The sequence below is a fragment of the Camellia sinensis genome, chromosome 8, assembly GCF_055761805.1.
Source record: "Camellia sinensis isolate YWXY chromosome 8, ASM5576180v1, whole genome shotgun sequence".
NCBI classification, from domain to species: Eukaryota; Viridiplantae; Streptophyta; class Magnoliopsida; order Ericales; family Theaceae; genus Camellia; species Camellia sinensis.
Genome location: NC_138968.1, coordinates 16,924,571 through 16,939,474, shown reverse-complemented (window position 1 = coordinate 16,939,474; position 14,904 = coordinate 16,924,571). Strand labels below are relative to the sequence as shown.

General features: G+C 37.3%; 1 long non-coding RNA gene across 1 annotated transcript; it reads left to right on the top strand.

Annotated features, from left to right (window-relative positions):
• The first annotated feature begins 7,315 nt into the window (after positions 1-7,315).
• LOC114269884 (uncharacterized) lies at positions 7,316-10,062 on the top strand. The gene is made up of 3 exons (XR_014339276.1): positions 7,316-7,960; positions 9,206-9,386; positions 9,602-10,062. It is a non-coding gene; the product is annotated as an uncharacterized LOC114269884 (long non-coding RNA).
• The last annotated feature ends 4,842 nt before the right edge of the window (positions 10,063-14,904 follow it).

The window sequence follows — 14,904 nt, the reverse complement described above, 5'->3', positions numbered from 1 at the left end:
TTGGTGATTTATCAATCTCACATCGTACATTGTGAGATCAGATTAAGAACCGTGACATTGAGTCCGAACTGTAATAGCAAAGCCCAAGGGTGCGTCTACACATAACCATTTCTGTAACCCTCATATTTTTCTTCTTTGTTTTTGTTTGAGAGTTATTTCAACCGATTGATAGTTATTCAAAGCATGAGAAAGAGAACTATGCTCAATGGCTTAATCTCTACGGAGGTTCATCGTCAACGGCATGGTCTCTCTTTCATGCTTAGAAGCACTTCTCGTTTGACTTCTCCTCTCATTTAGTGGACTTAATCATCACTTTGGACAAATTGATTAAAGAATGGCAAAGACTAATGAATTTGGCTTAAAATAAACCAACCAACGTAAAGAACATGGATTATATTGCTTAGGTTCGGCCAGACGTTATGCCAAGTCCATTGTGTCCAGGGTCGTCATACGTCAATCCATGATGTTTTGATGAACCTTGAAGCGTCTCTACCTCCCTCTTTGAGCTTATTCTATGATAGGAGAGAGGGGTGGTTGTTGTTCATTGCATTTATTGATCTTTGTCCAAATTGTATTCGAAATCATCAAGTAATCAACTTGCTCATTGATGGTTTTGGAAATGATGCCAACCTTCTCTTGAGGCTTTCCCATGACAGAGAAGTGTGAGAGGGACAAACAGAGTTTAGAACAACTCTGTCTGTACTGTTTTCACTTCAAAGCACAAAATAGGATTTTGCATAAAATTAAGGCACGACCAGCCTTATTTAGGTCCGGTCGGGCCTTATTATGGCGCAGCCGGCCATCAATGTTTGGTCAGCAGTATGCTTTGCAAAAAACAGAGGGCAGTGGTTGAAAGTGAAAATGAGCAAGCCTAGGCAGACAGAGTTGCTCTTGGACATTGTGCATGTAACCCTTGTGCATCCTTGCTTGCATTATTTTTGCAAATTAATGCTCCAAGTCTTGTTGTAATTATTGTTATGATTATTATTATTATTGTTTATTTGTAATTGTTATTGCTAATTAACTTAGATAGCTAGTTTATTTCTCATTTTTATCCTTGTTGTAATAGAGTAGCTAGTTAGTTAATTCTTTAATTTATTCGTTTGGTTTTGTAATAATTAGTTTAATTCGGACACTCAGACTTTGATTCACACCCTCTTGTACGAGGGCCAATATGTAATAATGTCTAAGTCTTTCAACCCCACGTCATTCTCCCGTTTACTTATTTGCTTATGATGGTTAGTACAGAACATCATTATTCAAAGCATCTTTATGCTTTGCATCCATTGTCTTGCATGCATCCAAGGTTCGACTCATCATACTAACCAAATGTTCAAATTCATTACTTGAATACGTGATTTATCACATGTCTTGAATGGAATCATATACCATGTTAATAGCCGAGCCTATTAAAAATTACATGAATGTGTGCGTTGGGTTAGTCATATTGCATTAATCAGGAGCATGCATATTTTCTAATTATTTTGCTTTGTTTTGGCTTGGAGTACTAGGTGAGCAATTTTGAGTTTTAGCATATTGCATCGAATGTTTGTGTTGCCATGCCAAGCATATTTCCATGAGGCTAATTGCTTAATTGATATACCTGTGGATGAAGGCTAATTGCCAAAATTGGGACAAATTGATTAATGTACAAACTCACATTTTCAAGTGACGAGTATCAAAAACAATTTTCAAACAAACATGAAATCAAAGTGTTCCAATCTTTGCACATTAGTCTAGACTATTTTGTGCGTCACATAGTAATGTTAATCTAATAAAACTAGAACAAGAGCATATAATGTAAATAAAAATCACACCATGATTAGTAGAGGCCGATCTTTAATCGGGCGAGTGGGGTGCTCAATTCATGACCTTTCCCTCTCATACCTAAGTTCCCAAGCCAAGACAGTTTGGTGATGACGGATAGGTGGCCTTTGGTGTGAGTCACGGGTTTCCTAAATTTTTCAAAAATATTTAGGTGGCGACTCTGTAATCTGGCAAAGCAGTCCATTTTTGGCATTTGATTCAAATTGATTTTCCAAAAGAATTGTCGAATTTGGACTCTTTTTGTGTTTTCCTTGTTTCACATTGCACTTGTGAAATTAGATTCAGAACCACAAGAGTCCAAACTCTAGGGCTAGTCGTATCCAAAAAGAGCACAGAAAGCGAGCTACAACTTCCCATTGAGCTCTTCTGCTTGTCAAGTCTCCATGCTGCGACATGGACTTTAGTGGATGTTTAGTTAGCACCACAATCTTGTGGGCATGAAAGTAGTGGTTCAACTTTTTCGGGGCCATTACTGGGGCTAATGTTAACTTCTCTAGAGGCAGGTGCCTAGTTTCTGCATTTGCTAGGGTTTTTCTCATATAGTACACTACCTTTTCTCACCTTTCTCTTCTCAGATTATCACGACACTCACGGCATGGTCTGAAACTGCCAAGTACAAGAACAATTCTTCTCCTGGTACTGGGTTTGGCAACACTAGTGTGGTTGTCAGGTACTTCTTCAAGTCGATCAGGGCGACTTCACTTTCTTCTGTCCACAGAAAGTCTGTGGCTTTCTTTAATAACTGGAAAAATTGTTTGCATTTATCCGAACTTCGGCTAATGAACTGGTTCAGGGCTGCGGCCCTCTCAGTCAAAATCTAAACCTATTTCGCCGTTGTTGGGCTCTTCAAATCATGGATGACCCTGATCTGATCTAGTCTCGATTCAATACCCCTCCTAGTAACCAAGTATCCCAAGAACTTACTAGATCCAACTCCAAATGCGCACTTCGTGGCATTGAGTCGAAGCTAATATGATCTCAAGATGTCAAAGACCTCTTTCAGGTTGGTCAAATGGTTCCTAGGTTCCTTGGTTTTAACAACCATATTGTCTATGTAAACCTCTACTGTCCTCCGAATCAGATGTTTGAACATCTTAGTGACCAGTTGTAGGCACCCCATTTTTGACCGTCCGCAAGACTTGCGCGCTTTGTCCTAAGCACTCAATGATGAGAGTTGTGTTGTGTGTGATTCGAATTCTCAATGAAGGAATCTTAGCTCAAACTTTGAAACAATCCCAAACCTTTCATATTTACACTGTTTCTATCCCAGAATTTCATTTTTGAACCCTATGTTACCCTACACTGAGTTTGAAACAGATGAACAGGGGAATGCATTGGAAGCCGGCCGTGGCCATTAGGGGCCGGTCGTACCTCTTTGGTGAGAAACACTGTTCTGGGCAGGAAACAGCCAACTGTCCATTTTTGAAGATATTTTCGACCTATTTTGCTTAAATTCTATAAACACGAGCTGAAGTCTCAGTGTTAGAGGTTAGAAAAATTTCAAAGAAGCTAAATCACCCTTGAGAGCTCCTTCTTCTTGTGCAAGTTAACTTTGAGATATTTGATCATCCTTACACTATATCTATATTCCATATACAACCTTAGAGAAAGACCTTGGACCTTTGGTTGAGCTTTGTGAATCAAAATTCAAGCTTGAGAGGGCCTTTGGATTGAGTTTGGTTTACAACAAAAGTTTGTTCACTTCAAGAGGTATAAGCTTACCACCTTTCTCTTGCTTTCATTGATGTCTATCTCTACCTATTTCTTGTGTTTTTGGTCTTGTTTGAATCCATTTTAAGTGCTAAGGCTTGGGTTTGAATAGCTACCAAAGGTAGAGAGGGTTGACACCCTTTCTCGCACCTCACTTCATAGCTCACACCCTTGTTTTTACACCCTTTTCTTGGCCATACAAACTGATTTTCAGAGTTTAAAAGAGACAAAAAAAACATGGTTTAAAACTCTCAAGAATGGAGGGGTTAGCCACCTCTGCTTGCTCTTGTTTACTAACTTTATGATTCCTTGCTATTTCCTACCTTTTTCTGCTCTTTAAACATAATTTTTGGCCACTGTTCTTCACATATTAGGGGTTTTTTTAGGGCTTTCCTAGTTTATTTAATTAGTGTATGCTTTGAATACCTTCCTTGTTGTGCAAAAAATCCTCATGTCTTTCTTACTTAGTGTGTTGTGTTATCCATGCTTTAAATATCTTGTGTTATTTTTCTTTATTTAGTTTCCATGTCAAGAGTCCCATGTTAATAATCAATCTCACATAACCATCTACAACCTCCCTCTTTTCTTCTTTTTCTTTTGTTTGAGAGCTATTTTAAAAGATTGATGGCCATTCAAGGCATGAGAAAAAGACCTATGCTCAATGGCTTAATCTCTATGGAGGTTCATCGTCAAGGCATAGTGTAGACACCCCATTATTGACGGCCCTTAAAGGCTTGGATATTCTTACAGGTACATCCGATGACAAGTCTGATTGCTCGCCCAACGCTTGAAGTCCTCAGTGGAACACCACAGGTTTGAGCCTTTTAAACCCTGCAACCATGTCTTGGTCTTTCCTTCCTACAGTCTCTGGTGGCCTGTCAGCCATCTGTGAAGGCTACCGGCCAGAGCTTCTGGTCTGCCAGCCATTGATGTGCCTTGCCAGCCATCACTGATGGCCGGCCGGTCACCAGTGTTTTCTACAGATATTTTATACCAACTGTGCTAGCTGTTCGCACAAATCCTTGCATCTGTCCACAAGTGGAGGGCTGGATCTCCTTGTATAGAATTCATGTTTTCTATATGTAGGGAGTCCCTCTCTCATGTTTTGGGGTTAAAAGATTTTAAAACTCAAAATTTTCTTTCTCTCTAGATTTCTCTCTCTTGCAATTGAGGCCTTCTTGGAGCTCTACAAGTTGGTTTTGGCTTGAATTGTTGCCTAGAATCACTCTTCTCTTTAAGAGATATAATATTTGCTTTGTTAGCTTTTAACCTGACAGTACCATGCCAAACAAGGGCTTAGTAATGTGACTTCATTGATGTACTAGCTATTTCTTTTATTTCTCACACACTAAATTCAAATTTTGTTTGAGGTGTCCTAAATAAGTGCATTTTTTGTCTTTTTTAACTAAAAAGTTGAGGAAAAAAATATGAATGTTTAGGTTAACTTTTTGACTTTTTATGAAAAAATGTATATTAAAATATTGTATAATTAAGTGTGTAGGAGAAGATAATTAATTAATCCGTACGGTTGGGCAATGCGTCAGCTGAAAAGGATATGGGAAAAGATTGCCTACTTTTTGGCCTTTGATTTGACGGTGTTGTTCGGCCCATGGGGGCCACCACGGGTCCCGTTTTTCTAATCAGAACCGTTCAATGTGTAAAACTCGTCGAGTACTATAGTCTGTGAAAAATCACATTCATTGGATATCGATAGCTATCTGATCGTGTTAGTTTTTTTTGTCACATGTTAACTATAACACTATCCATTTTTTATACAAAACTGATTTGATCATGTAATTAGCGATATCCGATAGAAGTGATTTTTTGCAGGCATATAGTACTCGATGAGTTCTACAGATTGAACGGTTCCGATTAGAAAAACAGAACCCGTGGTGGGCCCCCACGGGCCCAACTTTACCATCCAATTTAAGAATATACACATGTAATATAATTTTTTTTTCCTTTCACTCCTATGCTTTGACGTACATAGGCTTATGTGCGTCGGCTGATTTGTATTTAACATTATATATATTAATTTTTTTATATTTTTTTTGAGTGAATAGCGATAACTTTTTAACTTTTTAAGTAACTTTTTGACTTTTTGTCTTTTTTGAGAGTTGCCAAACTTGGTTCATTGTGAATGAGAAAAATATGTCAAAATTTGGCATATAGATAGAAGACCACCAACCAAAAAAAAAAAAAAAATTTGAATTTTTTATTTTTCATATTTTTTTTTTGTTTTTAATAATTTTTTTTAAAATTTCTAAAAAAATTTATTTTTATTTTTTTAGATGCACCTTAGTTAGATGTATCTAAATAGTAAAATATTTGTGAAAAAATATTCAAAAAATTAATAAATACAGAAAAATATGAAAAATGGACAAAATTTTTGTTTTTGTTTTTTTTTTGTATTTTTGATATTTAATGAATTTTTCAAAGATTTTTTTCACAAAAATTACACTTTTTAAGTATATTTATGTTAGGTGTGTCTAAAAATTAAAAACATTACTTAAAATGTAACGCCCTAAAAAATAAACCTATAAAGCATACAATATTGACATGCTTAGACAAGAGAATAAAGCAAAAATACATTTCATCAGAGTATTTCTTACAAATGTATTACATGTTAACAACAAAAGCAAATGCCCTATGGGCTTACGGCTTTCCAAGTCAACACTTGGTTACAAAAGAAAGAGTATTAACTCTACACAAAATAAACCATTGGCTTGATATACATGTACTACAAGAATGTAATCACAAAAGATGTCCCAGCCACTAAGCCTCTCAAGCTACGTCCTTGGAGGTGGCATGCTATCTGTACCTGAAAATGATGTCCCATATAGGGTGAGTCAACACCCAGTAGAGATATGCTAAACATAATATAAGCAATAACTAAGACATTAGCAATTGATAAATGTTTAACTCACATAAATCAATTTATAACCCATTTCAATTACATGACCAAGTATCCACTACAACAAAAAACATTTTTGGCGACGCTTTTTAGCAACCAAACTGAAATTAGTCGCCAATTTTACATAATCGGCGACAATATAATTGTTTGTCGCCAAAAGTACACTATTGGCGACGAGTTAATATTTTTAGTCGCCAAAAGGTTTGGCGCCAACTTAATTTTTTGGGCGGGAGCGCCAAAAATATTTCCGCGACCAAATGAACATATAACGACGAAATTTTGGTCGCCGATTGTAAAGTTTTGGCGATGGAAATGAAATAGTCGCGGAAAAGATGAACGGTACTTATGGCGACAGAATAATTTTTGTCGCCAATAAATTAGCAAACGAAACTACGTCGTTTTGCATTTTTCAATTTTTTTTTTTTTTTTAAAGACTGGACCGACCTTTTACTAGATAAACACACCCAAGCCTCATCTCTTTGTATTCAGAGGAAAAAGAGAAGAGAGGGAGAAGATAGAGGATTCAAAAGGGACACTCAAGCCTCATCTCTTTGTATTCAGAGGAAAACGAGAAGAGAGGGAGAAGATAGAGGATTCAAAAGGGAAGGGAAGGGTAGGGTTTCAATCTCTCTCTCTGTGCACACTTCGACGGTACGGCGAAACTGATTCAGCAGCGGTGACAATCAACGGTACGCACTTATCTATTCTCTTCTCTTCTCATTCAACATCCAAATAGTAGACTTCAAGAGTCCAAATAGCATACCCAAACGATTGTCAAGCATGAGCTAGGTAGCGAATGGCGAGAACGGTAGAGGTGTTTGGCGTAGATGAGGCAGGGAGGGGCGTGGCCGTAGGTTAAGGGTCGCCGGAGGGGGGGACTCTCTCTTTCTCTCTCCCCCCTTCTTCAGCTTCTTATTTTTTCTGTTGGCAAATTGTGCTTGTCTCTCTTTGCCCTATAAATTGCAATTTCTATGCCCTAATTGATTTTTTTTCTTGCCAAGTGCCTTTTTAGAATTTTTTTTAGGGGTGTTGTTGTGATGTCTGGTTTCTCTCATTAGAGTTCAAATACCATTTTTCTTGTCTGTCAAATGTTCGATAAAATGCATCAATGATGGCCTACTGCGATTTTGTTTATTAGATCCATTTTTTTTGACTTTTGGATCTTTGAGAATATAATTTAGGAGAATTTTGGACTCAAATACAATTTAGGAGAATATAATTTAGTTTTCATGGTGGGTTTGTTTTTTGTGTTTATCTACAAATTGAAGTTGTGGAAGTATGTATATATAGTAAATTTAGGATCTTTGATTAATCATTTTTTAGTATTTGTCACTCCATGTATTTTAGTTATTGTGTTTTCAGTGAGAGTCTGTAATTGTACATGAATTATTTGAAATACTACAATTATTTGATTTTCAGGAACACTCAGTCGCTGCTTTCACCCGTGTTCTTGATGAGGCCAGTGTTGTTCTTCTCTTCAGAGACAAAGTCTATCTTCATCCCGATAAGGTACGTACACATATATATAAATAATAGTCTTCTTGTTAGAAGAAGATTCTTATAAATTGATTTATGCTGGACTAGTGATTTGTGCTTGTGTTAGAATATAACTAACAATTTTGTTGATGAAATTTGTGTGTTTATTAGTCACAAAAGTTTTGTGTATCTCATTATGGCTAATATGTATATTTTGCGTTGCCAAAAATCACATGTTATTTTTGTTTTATTATTTTCTTGTTGGTCTTTGGTTGTGTACACTACATGGGGAATGAGTTTACTCTGTATTGCGGAGATGAAGGTTTAAGTTTTATGTTTCCCTCTATATGGTTAATGTCTAATTTTAGAGTTAAAAAGAGTCCAAAATACATTCGTTAGTTGCACTATGAGAACTAAGCAACTATTTCTCTACAGAGAACAGTTCCAAAACCTCTGATTTTGCAGCAAGGGATTGAGGATAAAATATATGGACACAGTCACCATCAAAATCAGCACTAAGTGGCCCACATATAAGAGGGTTGATCTTGACTGTATGGTCATCGTGAACATAAATCGACAAAGCTTGCAGGGAATGTTTATGCGTTGTCGGAGGTCTATTGATGAAAACAATATCCCCATCCATTATCCGTCGATGTACCACTTGACCAGGTCTTAAAAAAGTATGCCCCTTCGAACCTTCCCTCAGCGAGTAGGTTGACAAACCATCCCTATAGGTTAAACACAACTTTTCATCAACCAGCTTCTGCAGATACTGCATGTTATATTGAGTAACTCTCTCCTCAAATGTTATCCGTTGAGCAATTTCAAAAGGCAGTCCAATCTCATTGACTCCTTTATATGCATCACCTGTAATAACACTCCGTGAGGAGAATCCACAACCCTTTCTGATAAATAGGTTTTCATCTTCTTAAGCCATGCTTTAGTAGTAGAATCGCCTTGCTCTTTGTTAATCCCAAATCGTATATCCATGTCACGAGATGCCTTGTAGAAGAAATATGCACGGAAAGACAAGAAAACAACAGTTGTTTATGAACATTTGCACAATTTAATTGCCAAAGGTTTGACTAGATTATCAATCATATTCTCAATAAAGAACAAATGTCACCCAAGTAAATAGTAAACCAGCATGGTGAATAAACAAATAATTATCAATATTAATAGATGAGGGCCCAAAAGAAAAAAGGTCTGAGGCAAATAGCAGCACTCTAAATTGTTTCCTTGGTATCTAATATTTGTCTATTTCCATCTAATTTGTAGGTATATACAAGTGGGGAATGCAGTTGCATTTCTAGTATCTATGGCATTCGGAAGTATGTTGGCAAAGGGAAGCTAAGGAGTCTCAAATAATGAACCCTTGACAACAACTGATCTGAAATTCCCTCTGAGTCCTGCACAATTGTTTGCGTGAATAGCATTGGATTAATTAACCATTCTTAAAGTGAGTTCAATCTTGGCAAAATTCATTCTTAACAATCTTGTTAAAGAAAATTTTAAACTCACATTGAGTAGTAGACCATTCATAAAAACCATATATGGTCATTGTAGCCTGTAATTCAAATTTCCATTTTCTTCTTGTATTATCTTGAAAAATATCTGGTTAAGTACATTGAAAGATATGCAACCTTATTTTTAGCTTTTTCTTTTTGGGCCTAGACCCATTTCTGTTTGCAGAGTGCTGGTGGACCGGGCACTGGAAGTGATATTGGGCTGATTGCGAGGTTCTGCTGTGGGCCCTTTCTCGGTCCATATTTCCTCACACGACCCATTATGTTGTGGGCCCTTTTTAGGTGGATTTCAGTTTGTAGTTAGTGGATTATTAATCATCTTGTGTGGTAAAGATGATGCTTGTGCAAGTTTTCTTTAACATATTCAAGATCTTTATGAGGTTGATGTTGCCACATTAACTCTCTGCTTCATTTGCTGCTATGCTGATGGTTTTATTTGCATTTGATTCTGTCTGTTTCTTTTACCAGTATGTGAATGTTTTTAGTTGCAGCTGCTAATCCATGTAATTTCTGTATTTCTTGTCTTTTTTTATTGAAACAGGAATTATCATTAATTTGCTCATGTTTTCTATTGAATGATTTTCATTTACACCGGCATGCTATTTACTAGTTTCATGCCTATTTACATGATCAGGACAAATGGCGGAACATGGGTATTAGTACTGCTGCACACAGTTCTAAAGAAAAAATAAGAATTCCTAGAGTAAAAGCTACTACCGCTGGCCCACTCACCAATGGTCAAAATTCTGCTTCTGCTTCACTTATTGATGATGACAAGGATGGGAAAACTGCTCCACGATGCGCCTTTCTTTTGGTTCTCTTTTGTGAATATAGAATTAATCTCATGGCGTTGCTCTGATTGGTGAGAGAAACTTTTATGTGCATAAATCTTCTGTTTCTATTGATATGTTTATTCTGCGCCTCCACTCAGCTATGGGGAAAATAACTAATACAAAAGGATAAATAAGAACTAGGCAACAAAAACAGGAAACACTGTTACTAGCGTTGTTCTATGTATTAAGTGGCTAAGCAAACTAGGATTTACAAACCTACGATAGAGGCTTTAGGCCCCATGAAATTGAAATCCTTTTTTGTCCAAAAGATGGCATCATAGTATTTGCTTTCAGTTTTATTTATCTTTTCTTTAGGCTTTATTGGTTTCAGAATTTGAATCTTAGTATATGAACCTTATCACCAATCACATTGCTATAAGACTTCCATTCGATTCAAATGTGACACTTGGGGATGTGAAACCCCTAAATGCAATAGTTAATGCAACAGTATGAGCAGTTTAGTTAAAATTAATAAACTCATTACAAAGTGGTGGCATTCCCAAACTCCCTATAGTTGCAATGATCTTTGAAGCACTTACAGCCGTACAAGATTCAAATGGAGCTGATATTAGTGCCATTCTCAACTTTATTGAGGTCAGATAGAAGTCTTTTGTTATCTTTATTCCCTTGGATAAAATTTACCTGGTTTAATCTTGAAGGACTTGTAGTAGCTGTTAGGTTATGACAAAACAATTTATGGAAAATAATTGCAGACAGCTCTTTATATTGCATAATGTTTACTAGAATTTGTATGAGCAATTTCTTTGACTATGTGACTAATTAGAGTCATTTTCATTGTTTTCTGTTTTCATATTTTCTGGGTTGTGGATGTGAACTAGAATTTGAATTTTTGTACTGGATTCTCGGCTTTTTTGATCACTCCCTAATAATATATATATATACTAATATACACATAACAAACAAGCCAATGCTATCTATATATAAAGCTTTTTTCTTCTCATTGTATAAATAAGTTGGCTAGCCTTTATAATTTGTTGAAATGGCTAATTGTTCACATCAAAAAATGTGAATAAGGAGGTTTCCTTGTTGACTTTCCTTGATTTCTCACAGGCTCTATGCCAATTGAGGCAGATAGCTCAGGAGGTTTCTCAGTCTAATGTCACCAACTGGAGCAGAAGACCTGCAGTTCCACGAGCACTTAGCCAGAGGTTGAGCAGGTTGATATATTACTGTTTTACCACCATCTATTGAATATGATAGTTTTCTCTGCTGTCCAGAGCCTGATAGATTTTTATTTTTATTTTTATTTTCTCTGGCAGGGGTTTCAATGAGGCTCTTAATGGTTTTACTGATGAGGGGTGGTCTATGATGGAAAATGATGGCATGGATGATGTTAGCATCCTTGTTAACTCTTCACCTGACAAATTGATGGGCTTAAATCTGACCTTTTCTAATGGATTTCCAGCCTTTAGCAATGCAGTCTTGTGTGCAAAAGCGTCAATGCTTTTGCAGGTTAGCATACTGGAAGTGTTTAATTTATCTGAATAGTCCATGGGAAAACATTATTAAAAAAATTGTGGAGTACTTCATTCGTTGATTATGTTTCTCATGCATAGATTGTTAAATTATCCCAGGATGACAAATGCTGTCGACTTGTTATGCAGCTTTTGTTTTTGGTGTGTATGCTGGGGCTCAGCTTGTATGAGGCTGATTTTGCCTCTTTGTCAATCAGCCAAACTGTGCATAGCTCAAACACAGCATAGATGTTTGTTTTCATTACTATGAGTTTGATTAGTTTACCAATCAGTTGATTTAGCTTCCATTCAGTTGTAAAACTGCCCATGCCCCCTTGAGATACCAACCCAAAGAGAAAAGTTGGCAGGTAGTTTAAACTTTAAAGCCCACAAGGAATTGTGCAGAACAAATTCAGCACTGGTAGTGTATTTTGTACCAGAAACACTAGGCGCCAAAGTTCGAACCTCCTTGGCATTGTGTCACGACCCAAACCCGGCCCTATGGGTTTAGCACCGTAACCGGCCAGTAATCCGAGATTACCGAAGGCCAATACAGTAAATAAATAATGTCCATTGAGCTGTGACAGTCTGTATGCCAAAAAGATTTTTCATGCATTCATACATACAAACAATACAGTCTATACAAAATTTATAGTCACACAGTACAGGGACCTAATCCCTTGATAACAGTACAGTTAATAGCTGACAGTCTATACAGTAATCAAACAGTGACGGGAGGGGGGGGGGGGAAACAGAGCACCCCAAAGCCATAGCATGGCAACTCGGAACCTCGCATTGAGGCACAAAGGCTGGCTTGACAAAACTGGAGTCTAACCCACGCTCCTAGCTCCGATCTGGTGGCTGAGCACCTACATATATATATAAACAGTGAGCTAAAGCCCAGTGAATAACATAATGCGTAAAGAGGTTAAGAATGAATGTCCTTACGGTATGGAAACAGTTCATTTAAACAGTATTTCAGTTGTTCAGTCAGTACAGTCATATGTGGTACACCCATTAGCATAACAGTACAGTAAACAGTAGGTCTTGAAAGACCGAGCAGTAAATGATGGCCATCAGTCAGTAACAGTAGTGGTTCCAACAAGGGAACCGACAGAGATCTCAGTAACAGTAACAGTAACTGTAAACAGTAGGTGCTAAGGATGCCACAATACAGTTTAGAATATAGGACATACATTCATTCAATTAACAGTAATCAGTTCAGAAAACAGTACAGTTCAGTTGTTCAGAAGATAATCGTTTGTGAACATATCTTTACACAATCGTTACTCACAGAGTTTGGGCTACAGTATGCTAGAGCGTGTCTCCCCAGTCGCCAACCCTACACAGTTCACAGATTGAACACACACTAAGCTACACAGTTGGGAAAAATCATAACTTAAATCCTAACTTGCCTTGGTGTGTTCTACATCTATGTCCTCAATAAGATGTCTTAAACTAGGCCTAGGAATGCCTAGTATGGAATGAGGATGCAAAGATGTGATCAGAAAACGGTTTCAGAATTTTCAGAAAACAGAGTTCCGCTCGAGCGCAGGTTTACCCGCTCGAGCGGACATGCAACAAAGGTACACGCTTGAGCGTCAACTTTCCCGCTCGAGCGTACTGTAAAAGTACTGGATGGGTGAAATATCCGCTCGACGCCCGCTCGAGCTTGTGACACGTGATTCCGCTCGAGCGCCCAATCCTCCACTCGAGCGGACTGTAAAACAGTTGCAAGATGCTGGATGCTCGAATTCCACGCTCGAGCGGCACTTACCCCGCTCGAGCGGAAGTACAAAATCTGGAAATTCCAGATTGCACCTCCAAGCCAAAAACCAAATTCAAAAGCATCAAAACCGATTCTCTTGGGCTAATTTTTGGAAAAACACTTGTAAACACATGGAATAACATGATTCAAAACTCAATTTGAGAGATCAAAGCCCAAGGGTGTTTAATTCAAACCCAATTTCAAACCAATTTCATGAACATGAAGGACATGCAAACATGCATGAATTCAAATCGATTCAAAGCTTCAAAACATGCTCTAGTGAGCCAACTGATTCACAAACAAGACGAAAACATGGCCTACACTCAAGACATGAACATGCATGTGACAATTTGCCATGAATTCAACTCAAAACTCACCAATTCAAACATGCATGCATGAATTATGTTCTATTCCTACATGTATGAACTAAAACAAGACTTAACTCTACAATTGAAGCACGAATCATGCAAGAATTAGCTCAAACACAAGAATGAGAAGATGAAATCCTTACCTAAGTCTTGTATTTAAGGTTTAGGAGTCCAATTTGACAATTTACACTTCAATTCCAAGCAATTCAAGCCAATTCAACAAAATGAGCTCAATTCTCTCCTATTTCCTCTCTTTGGTCGGTTTGTGTGCAAGGAATGGAGCTTATGAGATGTTTAGAGTCAAGTATGCAAGGCTCTAGCATAACCAGGTAGTGTGCCACTCGGTGGCGATTTGGTAATTACGGCAACCTTTGCAATTAACTCGTTTTAATCTAATTTAGTCAAACCTAATCAGTTTTCAGATAATTATACCATAAAATCACATTAATTATGAGGATCATAAAACATCAATCACTTCCGGATTCGGCCGCCGATAGGGCCTTCAATTAGCAGTTTAAACATAAAAACACGAACAGATCAAATAAACAATCAACAGATAAAATGCAATTCAAACATACACACTTAGTCAATTCAATTCCAGTTTTTAGTCAGTCAGTTCAGTACTTTAATCAGTTCAATTATCGGTCATAATCAGTTCAGTTCTTAGTCATAATCAGTTCAATTTAACGGTAATCAATGTTTATCGGTAAGCAGTGGTGAGAGTTATTACACTTTGCCCAATGTACACTTGTGGGGGCGTTGGCGTACATCCCATATTTTACCCTGTAGGGGTGGGTCCAAAGGGCCCTGCCTTGGAGGGATTCCTAGTCATTAAACAAAAATAGTAATAATTTGCATTAGTAAAAATATAATAGTATATAGATGATACCTTCTGGAAAAAGAAATGAATAAGGGATTAAACTAATGAACTAGCTTGGTTAGACTTGATATCTACCTTGTGTGTCACCAACTCACCAACACTACACACTTGCACGCAATCCTGCTAG